The sequence below is a fragment of the Hemiscyllium ocellatum genome, chromosome 29, assembly GCF_020745735.1.
Source record: "Hemiscyllium ocellatum isolate sHemOce1 chromosome 29, sHemOce1.pat.X.cur, whole genome shotgun sequence".
Lineage (NCBI taxonomy): Eukaryota > Metazoa > Chordata > Chondrichthyes > Orectolobiformes > Hemiscylliidae > Hemiscyllium > Hemiscyllium ocellatum.
In genome coordinates, this window is record NC_083429.1 from 26,856,628 (window position 1) to 26,869,857 (window position 13,230).

A 13,230-nucleotide genomic window follows, 5' to 3' on the forward strand; every position below is an offset into this window, starting at 1 on the left:
CCATGAACAAATTGAAAAAAGCGACCTCCAATGAAATAGAACTTGTGTTGACCTTGCTCCCAGTCTTTGCTACTGGCCACTGATGTCAATCATTTCTTTCTTTATTCATTCACAGGATGAGGGCATCATTGGCTAGGCAGCATTTATTGCCCATCAATAATTGCCCAGAAGACTGTTCACAGTCAACCACATTGCTGTGGGTCTGGAGTCACATGTAGACCAAACCAGGTAAGGATGCCAGTTTCTTCTCTCAAGGACATTAGTGCACAGGATGGGTTTTTTTGACAACAGATTCATAGTCATTATTAGATTCTTAATTCCAGGCATCTATTAAAATCAAATTTCACCATCTGCTGTGGCAGGTTTCAAACTCAGGTCCGGAGGGAAGTGATAATACCACTAGGCCATCGCTTCCCCATTGTCGAATTCCCTGTATGACTCTACACCATCCTCGAAATCATGCACAGTGTCAGTGTCTGAGGAGGTGGCTGAGAGTGTGAAGTTAAGTGTTAATGCTATGTCTTCATCATCACTGTTCTTTCTAGGCACCTGAAAGGAGAAAGGTACTAGGGGGTGTGGCTAGATAGTAAGACGTGCACAGTTCCTCATCAGTTGCTTGTGGGAGAGTGTGGAATGAGGGAGAGCTGGGATATGAGAAGGCAGATTAAGTATGAAAATACCATCACTTTCAATGGTATGAAATCCTTCTTCGGCCATGATCTCGGTAATAACCCTTCCTATAATAACTGTCTCTTTCATGAAGGTTAGAACATGTAAGCTTTTCTTCTTCCCTATGGTTCCTTATTGCTATCCCGAGTTATGCATCTCAGGGAAGCATTCTAATGAGTTATTGAGTTTGCCTAATGTGACTGTCACAGTTGAATAGCTGTCAGTGTGTATCAGCAGTGAGGTGTATTTGTGAGGATTGCTCTGAATGTGAGGGTTAGATAAAGCATATCCAAAACAAAAACAGAAATTGTGACAAAAACTCAGCATGGGTCACTAAGTCTGCTTTCTCTCCACAGACGCTACTGGACCTGATGAGTTTTTTCCAGTAATTTCTGTTTTTGCTTCTGATTTCCAGCATCTGTTGAACATCGGACTATCATGTCTGGCCCTGAGCTAGGGGTTGCTGATAAGTGAATGATGGTGATGTAGAAAATTGACTAAAATATGAGGCCAGTGAGGTGGGCTTTGATATTTAAGGAGGAGAACCTGCACAGTTACTGCCTTTGCTGTTTGAATTCATGTATCGCTGAACATCGGAGTGCATTTGGGAAAATTAACAAACAGTGAAATTCACAACTAGTCTTGGAGGAAGTGTTGGGTGAAGTTCACAGCACAGAATCAGATAAGTTAATTGTTGTTTTAAGTCTGTCCAAGAGAAAGGCTGCAGTAGTGAGTATAGTGGATTCTTTCTTGATTATATATTTTTGGAGATAAGTCTCTTGATTAAACTTAAAATATAAGCCATAGCTATTAATTTAACCTGGGGAAGTGTTTGTAGAGGAATAAGACGGTGTTATTTTCTGAGTCTGGAAATTGTGAAGGAGCAAAAATGGCCTTTGCAGTGATATGTACTTCTTGTCAGATGTGGGAGTTTAAAGAGAGTTTAAGGGTTACTGCGGATTATATCTGCCATAAATGCTGTTGGATGCGAATCTTATCAGATCGAGTGGATCAGTTGGAGAGACAGATAGAAGCAATGAAGAATTTGCAACATCAACAGTATGTGATGGATGGCAGTTATAGGAAGGAGGGATAGTATCAGATACATAGATGGGTTAACTCCAGGAAGGGTGAGAGAGGTTGGTACCTAGGGCAGGAGTCTACTGTGGATATACACATTTCAAACAGGTATGCTGTTTTGGAAAATGTAGGGGGTGGTGGATTCTCTGGGGAACGTAGCACGAACAGTCAAGTTTCTGGTATTGAGACTGGCTCTATTGCCATGAGGGGTACGTCAGCTTCCAAGAGATCAATTGTGTTAGGGGATTCTGTAGCCAGAGGTACAGACAGACTTTTCTGTGGCCAGCAGTGAAAAAACAGAATGGTGTGTTGTTTCCCTGGTGCCAGGATCAAGGATGTCTCAGAGAGGGTGCAGAATGTTGTCATGGGGGAGAGGGGCCAGCAGGAGGTCATTGTCCACATTGGAACCAATGACATTGGAAGGGAAAAGGTTGAGACTCTGAAGGGAGATTACAGAGAGTTAGGCAGAAATTTTAAAAGGAGATCCTCAAGGGTAGTAATATCTGGATTACTTCCAGTGCTACGAGCTAGTGACAAATAGAAGGATAGAGCAGACGAATGCATGGCTGAGGAGCTGGTGTATGGGAGAAGGATTCACATTTTTGGATGATTGGAATCTCTTTTGGGGTACAAGTGACCTGTACAATGTTGGGGAGAATCTGCTATCGGGGTACCTACATTGGGGCTAGGGAGGGGAGCACCATTATTAAAGCAGACACTGTCAGATACCAGCTAAAACACAGCCATGTAAAGTAAACCCAGCCACTGCAGGACTGTCTGCCTGGGGCCACATTCCTGGGGGATTAGAACATGTCCGTCAGTTTCAGATCATCCTGTTACACTCTCATTGTTAATAAAGGAAACCGGTAACTATCGGATAGTGTAAATCACACCGATACTACACTTGATTGATAAAGTACTTGCTAATGCCTCCGCTGACGTCAAACTCATTCGGGTCCTATGTTAAATGATAATATCTGTATATTCAACTATGGAGAACTATTGTGAACGCCCAGACAGCCAGACGCATGGCAATGAGGAAACCCTTCCAACAATAAACTTTTAATTTACAAGATCGGAAACTGCCGAACCCAGGATGTCTACCCATTGTTCAGCACAGCAGGAGTGGGACAGGTATCTCGGGGCAGCCAATAGAGACACTAATCCCTTCACAGACAGGTGAACCGACCAATGAAAGAGCCGAACAAGGGGAACCTGACCGGGAACTCGAGGAAGCGCGAAGTATAACTGCACCAGATCCAAAGGGAAAGTCAGAACGCCTTCTCCAACGAATTTGCATGCTTTTGAATTCATTGTATAGTTTGCCAGTCTTGATTCTGTAATAAACGGTGTTTTTTGCTCCAAACTCTAGCCGGTTTGATCTCTCCTTCCAACGAACACGTGGAGACGAGACCATACGGTTTCCGTCTCAACAGATGGTGAGCCTGACCGTGGGAAGGGAAAGAGACGACCGCAAGTTGGCCACGTTGGCGGACCGGAGGGCAGACAAACTTTCAGCCGAACTTTTAAAAGGTGAGGAAGCGCCTGTTAAAGCAAAGACTTCCAGTAGGTAAAATTTTTTAGTTAGTCAGTCTTTGTCTGCTCCCTGATCCTCACCAACACAAACAGTACTTTTAAATCAGTTTGGCAGCAGCGTTGCAGAGTCCATACTGGTAAGCTATTTTCTCATTTCTTCACTAATACCTGCCTGTTTTCACGGTACTGAAGTGACTAATTGATCCATGGCTAGCTTTAAGTTAATGCGCAGTTTTTTGAGTTGAGTTTACGCGTGGATTTCGGATCCTGGACGCGGTTTTTGAGTTTGAGTTAATGCGTGGATTTCGGATCCTGGACACAGCTTTTTGAGTTTGAGTTTTACGCGTGGATTTCGGATCCTGGACGCGGTTTTTGAGTTTGAGTTAATGCGTGGATTTCGGATCCTGGACGCAGCTTTTTGAGTTTGAGTTTTACGCGTGGATTTCGGATCCTGGACGCGGTTTTTGAGTTAAGTTAATGCGTGGATTTCGGATCCTGGACGCAGTTTTTTGAGTTTGAGTTTTACGCGTGGATTTCGGATCCTGGACGCGGTTTTTGAGTTAAGTTAATGCGTGGATTTCGGATCCTGGACGCAGTTTTTTGAGTTTGAGTTTTACGCGTGGATTTCGGATCCTGGACGCGGTTTTTGAGTTAAGTTAATGCGTGGATTTCGGATCCTGGACGCAATTTTTTGAGTTTGAGTTTTACGCGTGGATTTCGGATCCTGGACGCGGTTTTTGAGTTAAGTTAATATGGATTTCGGATCCTGGACGCAGTTTTTTGAGTTTGAGTTTTACGCGTGGATTTCGGATCCTGGACGCAGTTTTTGAGTTAAGTTAATGCGTGGATTTCGGATCCTGGACGCAGTTTTTTGAGTTTGAGTTTTACGCGTGGATTTCGGATCCTGGACGCGGTTTTTGAGTTAAGTTAATGCGTGGATTTCGGATCCTGGACGCAGTTTTTTGAGTTTGAGTTTTACGCGTGGATTTCGGATCCTGGACGCGGTTTTTGAGTTAAGTTAATGCGTGGATTTCGGATCCTGGACGCAGTTTTTTGAGTTTGAGTTTTACGCGTGGATTTCGGATCCTGGACGCGGTTTTTGAGTTAAGTTAATGCGTGGATTTCGGATCCTGGACGCAATTTTTTGAGTTTGAGTTTTACGCGTGGATTTCGGATCCTGGACGCGGTTTTTGAGTTAAGTTAATGTGGATTTCGGATCCTGGACGCAGTTTTTTGAGTTTGAGTTTACGCGTGGATTTCAGATCCTGGACGCAGGTTTTTGAGTAAAGTTTATGCGTGGATTTCGGATCCTGGACGCAGCTTTCTGAGTTAAGGTAAAAGCGTAGCTTACGGATCCTGGACGCTTTCTGAAATTAATTAATACAGCGCTGACCGCACTTGACTGATTGGATCCTTTCTTTTTTAGTAAGCACTTTATCTCTGACAACTATCGATAGACACACTCGCTGCTAGCATCCTAAGGGGACAGAGGGCGGATCTCATCTCCTGGATAGGGTTTACCTGCACAGGCGTTTGCCTTAGACCGGTTGTTAAGAGCAGAAATCTGCCACGCGAAGGTCAGGCTTTTGAAAAACGCACTGGTTTTAAAGCGGTACCCACCAGGTGAGATCCGTCATGGGGGACTTGAAATTTGGACCACCAAAAATGACCCAATTTCGACTATTACGCCCCGGAGTGCCCTGGTGGCACCTCACGGTTGGCACAGACGTCACTTGGCATGCTCATTTATTACTGGACAGTGTAACAGTGCACAAGACAGCACTGGATCAAGTATTTAACCAAGCGCCCGCCCAAAAAGACCTGATATTGACGAGACTAAAAGAGACCTTCACAGATACGGCGCTAATGACCAAAATTTTAAACGGTCTCCTACTCTCGCCGCAGTATTCAGTGCGGCAAACATAGCCCTAGGGCAACCCCCTACTGATTGGGCACCACCGACCGCCGGAAAATCCCCGGGGTGGAAGATGAAACTGTTAGTCACATTCAACCCGCAGTCGCAAGGGGGCCACTGTACCTCCGCCACAGCCCCAGTTTTTTTTGTACGGCTGACTTTATTCGGGATTATAGAAACCGGTATTAGACTACGGTTTCACACAGATTGTCAGTTTCTGCGAGTGTGTAATGCCTCGAAACATGTCACTAACACTGGGGACAAGGGACTGCGACAGGCTGAGACGAGAGTACGGACATACCGACAGTATGCGTGGGTTGGCATGTATGTGGATGAAAACCAGTGTGGGGCCGGCCCAGTGAGAGAGGGAGTGAGTGAGTGAGTGCAGTGATTTTTAACAGACATGGCGAACGGAGGTGTCGCAGCAAATATTTCATCCCAGGTCTCGGTGTACAGTGGATCGTCGCCGACAGCCTGAGTGACGGGAGAGGGACCGTGGGAAGCCGCCCAGCAGCCGAAAGCAGTTTTACTGCTGTCGGAGTACGTGAGTGTTGTTCCCTACACTTAGCGGGTTGGGATTGATCACTTAATAGTCTGGGATTTTTCTCCATAGTCTCGTCTTGATTTTTAGGATTAAATACCGCTTGTTCCCCCACTATCACTTTTAATTACTCTTATACTTGGAAAGGAATACCTGGATGTAGGGAGGGGGCGCAGGAAGGGATGGTGGAGCTTTTTATTTTAATAACACTACGGTTGTGGAATCCTAAGACGGACAATCCTGGGGTGTCCCCTGCTCACCCTAGTTTTGGCAGGGCACCCTTCTCTGGGCGGGTCACCTTAGTTCTTGGCGGGCTTTCTTGCTTTTGGCGCGAAGGCCCAGGTTGGGCGGGGCCAGCTGACTTTTGGCGCGAACGCTCAGTTGGGGCGGTGCCCGTTCGCTTTTGGCGCGAATGCTTACTCTTGGCAGGATTGCACAGTCTAGAAGGGGCTGCTCGCCTGCGGACATTCCACGACCCTATTAGCTCAACTACCGCGCCACCACTACACCGATGGGTCTCTCAAGCGTCATTGCCCTACTCCATGGGATTGCTCGATGAACAGGTCCACTTCAGTTACTGGGATGTCGATATGATTCATGCCTCTAACCACATCTTCTCTGACAGGTTGCACCTTTTACTTTTAACTATACCGTCCCGACCAACAACATGCGCACTGCCGTATTGCCATACTGTGCGTTTTTCATTTACAATGTTTTGTATGTCCAGTGTTTGGCCGTCCCACTGCCCAAATATCCCCCAACCCACTTATTTTTGTCTCTCTCTCTCTTTTTCCCCCGCTGGTCACAGGCCTCAGGCCTCCAATTAGGACGTGCTACTCAGCACACAGCAGGGTCCTTGGCCCATCTCTCTTCCTCGCGGCCGCTCACTCATCTTTTTGTCCGCCGACATGATTGTTTAGGCCATCCCTTTTCCCCTCGTGTTCACAAAGTGCCAAGAATGAGGGGGGGCCCACCTACTCCTTCTTCCGTCTATGCCCTCCAAATTTTTCTGCCCCTTCTCACGAACCCATTTTTATCCTTTCTCCCAAGTCCACAGATTTTTTCTTTCGCTAAAGCATTATGGACGCTCATTTTAAAGCAATTTCCTCCTGCTACTTATCCCCCCCCCCTCAAGTTTGCGGCTAGGGAGGGTTGAGCTACTGCTGCCACAGACACGGCCATTTCCAGTCCCTAAAGCGGGTATTGACAACCATGCGGGGTGAAGATGCCAGCCAGTCTACCTGTCTGACGTTACACTCTCCAATGCGTTTAACATGCAACCTGTAACTGCCAGTCAGTACCAAACCTTCCCATTGAAATCTAGTACAGACTCCTCTTGCCGATTGTACTGCCCTATCCTGCACCCCGCTCTCCATTCCCCACACCGTGGTCACACCCCTTCATCGTTTTCTCCCAAACCTACACACTTTATGGTCACCGCCGGATCTGAGGTCGTCTCAGCTTTGTCCATCACTCAGCCTGCATTGAATTCACCTGGTTCTCATTGAATTGAGGATCTGCTGATCCCTACGCTCCATCTCTTTTTAAGGTTTTACGCTCCCTGAGGTTTTCTACCAGGACACAGTAACTCATCTTCTGGCCTCATCTCTCCATTAGGGCATTTCACTCACTATGCTTCCACTGCCGTGCTCTGCGCCCCATCTTCTTTCCAAAGTCTTATGCTCCCTGAGGTTTCCTACCAGGGTTCGTCATGTCGTCTCCAAAAACTAAATGGCTTCTTTCCCCAATCTCACGCTCCCTGAGGTTTGCTACCAGGACTTTCCCCACTCTCATGCTCCCTGAGGTTTGCTACCAGGATTCCTCACGTCATCTCCAAATAATTAATGGTGCCACCGCCACTGCAAACTTAAAGGTTTCCGACCCCTCTGTTGCACTGTGGGCGCTCACGCCTGCCTTTCATTCTTCTCTGTTACACTCCTGGCCAACGCTCTCTTTTGTCCTCCACCGCACCTACAGTATCGGCAGCACTTTGCCGTCACCTTTTGCTTGAAGGCATCATACATACAATCGCCTCCCACAGGGATCAATACTCAGCTCCTGCCCAAATCCTTCAGTCTCTTCAACTGCGAGTAGTCCTCTCCAACTCATCTGTTCGTCTCTTTTGCAAGGCGCTGGTTCGCGCTGAGAACAGCAGGGTCACCAGGTTCCTTTATGATTCTTTTCCCGGGTATCTTTTAAAGGCTGTTACTTCCCTCAAACTGATCAAATCCTCAAGTGTCAAACGGAGGAAAGTGCTACACAGACAATTTCTGTCCAGACCTGTCTGACCATCCTTTTATGATTCTCTCTCTCTCCCTTTCCTGTACACAGGGATGAAGTCCGATATGCCCGCAGCACCTGCGCATTCTCTTTTGTCAATGCCACACGGCCCTTCACACACACAGATTCTTGCATACACCAGGATTATACTTGCACCTCTCGTTCTGTATCTCGTTTGGGGGGACAGGTCCCCTCAGGCAAACAGTCCAATTTCGTCCCACCGCAAATCTCCTAATTGCCCAGAGTTTTACATTGTCCCCCTCTCCATCATCATCATCATCATATCTTATACTGAGCTGGCTGGAAACACATAGGCCACCGCACGCACCACTTCTCTCATTGCTCCAGGTCAGCAGAACCTAATATATCTCTAAAATCACTCGATGAGACACGACCTGATGGGGAGGTGCAGTCTGAGCTACGGCCCGACATGGGTCCATTTCACTAATATCCTTACTCTTCATGTACTTTATTCCGCTCTCTAAACTCTTCATTCAGCCTTATCTTAAGAGATCCACCTTGTTTATCATGGACTCCGCTTCGAGCGGGCAAATAGCCGCCAGGATAAGGTTGTGCCCTTTAGCAGGTGGCTCAACCCCTTTTTGTCTACATCGGTCTTTCTCCATTGTATAGGCACCTTTCCTGATGTTACCAATACTGTCTGCCTCACAGTCGCGGATCGCAATGACCCTTATCTTAAACGGTCTCCATGGGTGGCTCATCAAACGATTGTCCTACGACAGCCCCACTGGTTGTGCGCCCCGAGCGCCGGCAGTTCCCCGGTGTGCTAATCGAAACTACTTGTGTCCCTTACTGTGCATTATCAAAGCGTAACGTTTGCCTTCCCCTATGCAGTCTACTGTGGTCCCCTTTTCACTATCACCAATCCCACTTCCCTCGCGAGGGACTTACTCTATTTTTTTGACACAACTCTTGGCCAAATGTTTGTTACTCTTCAAACATTGCGTTTTTAATACATACAGGCGTCTGTGCTATCTCTCCGGTGCGTGTCGGCTCCCTCAATGGCTTTCTTTCGAATTCGTCTGATCCTGTTGTACTCATGACTAACTTTTCATCTTCATGTACGCTAAATGAAGCCTGGTTGTCCAAAGAGCCCCCACTTATTTATTTTGCCCGTTTAAATTGGGGATATGTGAATTGATCCTTCCATAACAGCGGGTGGGTGAAATGTACTGTCTGCCTTGGCAATTGAGACACTGCTGTTCTCGCAAGCGGCCTTTGCGGACTGTCCAGTATTCCTGACTGGCCTCAGCCACCCTCGGAGGCCACTGACCATGCTACTGAGCTGCCCACGCCTGTCCTTGGGGTGGTGAAACGGATGTCGGCATCGATTACTCAATGCAGCATGACTGGTTAGCCAATGACGGGTAAGATCCCTCGGGCGAGGGACAACCTAAGACAGGCACAGTCGCGCATTGACATCGGAACGGGTGGGCTCCGTTCGTCTCCATTTGATGAGATTTCTGCCTGCTTGCATCCGTGTCGGACGGTTGGACAGCACTGCTGCTCTCTGGAACATACTGATCTACGGGACCACCGGGGCACAGTACAGTTTCACACTGAGTTTCAAATCTCTAGCGGGTACCTAACTGCTGGTACCAGGCTGTTCCTACTCCCTTTCCAAACTTACAACGCCTATTTACATTTGCCGGCTCTTTGGACCACAGACTTGCGTTTACTAAATGGCTTACTCATTCTAACGCACTCGTGTACATTTCGCCAGCTCTGAATGACTTATTGCAATGCTTGTCTAATCCTGTGCTTTTCGTTATTTCTGTAGACACTGCCTCCATTACTTCAACCATTAGTTTAGCTTAGCATGCAGCTGTGACTATCTATTGCTTAATTGTGTAGCGGCGCGTTTTTCAGGGCACCCTTCGTCCCCATATGACTGTCTCCCTAGAACCGGTGAGTCTGGTCAATACAACACCGGACACCGGTCGCCTCGTGGGGTTGCGTTCCTTACGGGATAAGGGGGTGTGGCCTCTTTCGAGGCCAAGGGAGGGAATGTTGGGGAGAATCTGCTATCGGGGTACCTACATTGGGGCTAGGGAGGGGAGCACCATTATTAAAGCAGACACTGTCAGATACCAGCTAAAACACAGCCATGTAAAGTAAACCCAGCCACTGCAGGACTGTCTGCCTGGGGCCACATTCCTGGGGGATTAGAACATGTCCGTCAGTTTCAGATCATCCTGTTACACTCTCATTGTTAATAAAGGAAACCGGTAACTATCGGATAGTGTAAATCACACCGATACTACACTTGATTGATAAAGTACTTGCTAATGCCTCCGCTGACGTCAAACTCATTCGGGTCCTATGTTAAATGATAATATCTGTATATTCAACTATGGAGAACTATTGTGAACGCCCAGACAGCCAGACGCATGGCAATGAGGAAACCCTTCCAACAATAAACTTTTAATTTACAAGATCGGAAACTGCCGAACCCAGGATGTCTACCCATTGTTCAGCACAGCAGGAGTGGGACAGGTATCTCGGGGCAGCCAATAGAGACACTAATCCCTTCACAGACAGGTGAACCGACCAATGAAAGAGCCGAACAAGGGGAACCTGATCGGGAACTCGAGGAAGCGCGAAGTATAACTGCACCAGATCCAAAGGGAAAGTCAGAATGCCTTCTCCAACGAATTTGCATGCTTTTGAATTCATTGTATAGTTTGCCAGTCTTGATTCTGTAATAAACGGTGTTTTTTGCTCCAAACTCTAGCCGGTTTGATCTCTCCTTCCAACGAACACGTGGAGACGAGACCATACGGTTTCCGTCTCAACAACAAGAAGGATTGATTGCACCTGAATTGGAAGGGGACGAATATACTGGCAGGGAAATTTGCTAGAACTGCTCAGGAGGATTAGTGGTGGGGGGAGGGGGACCCAGGGAGATAGTGAGGAAAGAGATCGATCTGAGACAGGTACAGCTGAGAACAGAAGTGAGTTAAGCAATCAGGGCAATCAGGGACAAGGTAGGACTAATAAATTAAACTGCATTTATTTCAATGTAAGGGACCTAACAGGGAAGGCAGATGAATTCAGGGCATGGTTAGGAACTGGGATATCATAGCAATTACAGAAACATGCCTCAGGAATGGGCAGGACTGACAGCTTAATGTTCCAGTATACTAATGCTACAGGAAGGATATAAAGGGGGGCAAGTGAGGAGGGGGAGTAGCATTGTTGATAAGGGATAGCATTACAGCTGTGCTGAGGGAGGATAGTCCCGGAAATACATCCAGGGAAGTTATTTGGATGGAACTGAGAAATAAGAAAGGGATGATTACCTTATTGGGATTGTATTATAGATCCCCCTAATAGTCAGAGGGAAATTGAGAAACAAACTTGTAAGGAGATCTCAGCTATCTGTAAGAATAATAGGATAGTTATGGTCGGAGATTTTAACTTTCCAAACATTGACTGGGACTGCCATAGTGTTAAAGGTTTAGATGGAGAGGAATTTCTTAAGTGTGTACAAGACAATTTTCTGATTCAGTATGTGGATTCATCTACTAGAGAAGGTGCAAAACTTGACCTACTCTTGGGAAATAAGACAGGGCAGGTGACTTAGGTGTCAGTGGGGGAACACTTTGGGGCCAGCGACCATAATTCTATTCGTTTTAAAATAGTGATGGAAAAGGATAGACCAGATCTAAAAATTGAAGTTCTAAATTGGAGAAAGGCCAATTTTGACGGTCTTAGGCAAGAACTTTTGAAAGCTGATTGGAGGTAGATGTTCGCAGGTAAAGGGACGGCTGGAAAATGGGAAGCCTTCAGAAATGAGATAACAAGAATCCAGAGAAAGTACATTCCTGTCAGGGTGGAAGGGAAGGCTGGTAGGTATAGGGAGTGCTGGATGACTAAAGAAATTGAGGATTTGGTTAAGAAAAAGAAGGAAGCATATGTCAGGTACAGACAGGATAGATCGAGTGAATCCTTAGAAGAGTATAAAGAAAGTAGGAGTATAGTTAAGAGGGAAATCAGGAGGGCAAAACGGGGACATGAGATAGCTTTGGCAAATAGAATTAAGGAGAATCCAAAGGGTTATTACAAATATATTAAAGACAAAAGAGTAACTAGGGAGAGAATAGGGCCCCTCAAAGATCAGCAAAGCGCCTTTGTGTGGAGCCACAGAAAATGGGGGAGATACTAAATGAATATTTACACTATTTACTGTGGAAAAGGATATGGAAGATATAAATTGTAGGGAAATAGATGGTGACATCTTGAAAAATGTCCAGATTACAGAGGAGGAAGTGCTGGATGTCTGGAAATAGTTAAAGGTGGATAAATCATCAGGACCTGATCAGGTGTGCCCGAGAACTCTGTGGGAAGCTAGAGAAGTGATTGCTGGGCCTCTTGCTGAGATATTTGTATCATCGATAGTCACAGGTGAGGCGCCGGAAGACTGGAGGTTGGCAAATGCAGTGCCATTGTTTAAGAAAAGTGGTAAGGACAAACCAGGGAACTTTAGACCAGGTGAGCCTGACCTCGGTGGTGGGCAAGTTGTTGGAGGGAATCCAGAGGGACAGGATGTACGTGTATTTGGAAAGGCAAGGACTGATTTGGGATAGTCAATATGGCTTTGTGCGTGGGAAATCATGTCTCACAAACTTGATTGAGTTTTTTGAAGAAGTAACAAAGAAGAATGATGAGGGCATAGCAGTAAATGTGATCTATATGGACTTCAGTAAGGCGTTCGACAAGGTTCCCCATGGGAGACTGATTAGCAAAGTTAGATCTCATGGAATACTGTGAGAACTAGTCATTTGGATACAGAACTGGCTGAAAGGTAGAAGACAGACAGTGAAGGTGGAGGGTTGTTTTTCTGACTGGAGGCCTGTGACCTGTGGAGTGCTACAAGGATCAGTGCTGGGCCCTCTACTTTTTGTCATTTACATAAATGTTTTGGATGCGAGCATAAGAGGTGCAGTTAGCAAGTTTGCAGATGACACTAAAATTGGAGGTGTAGTGGACAGCGAAGAGGGTTACCTCAGATTACAACAGGATCTTGACCAGATGGGCCAATGGGCTGAGAAGTGGCAGATGGAGTTTAATTCAGATAAATGTGAGGTACTGCATTTTGGGAAAGCAAATCTGAGCAGTACTTACACACTTAATGGTAAGGTCCTAGGGAATGTTGCTGAACAAAGAGACCTTGGAGTACCAGTTC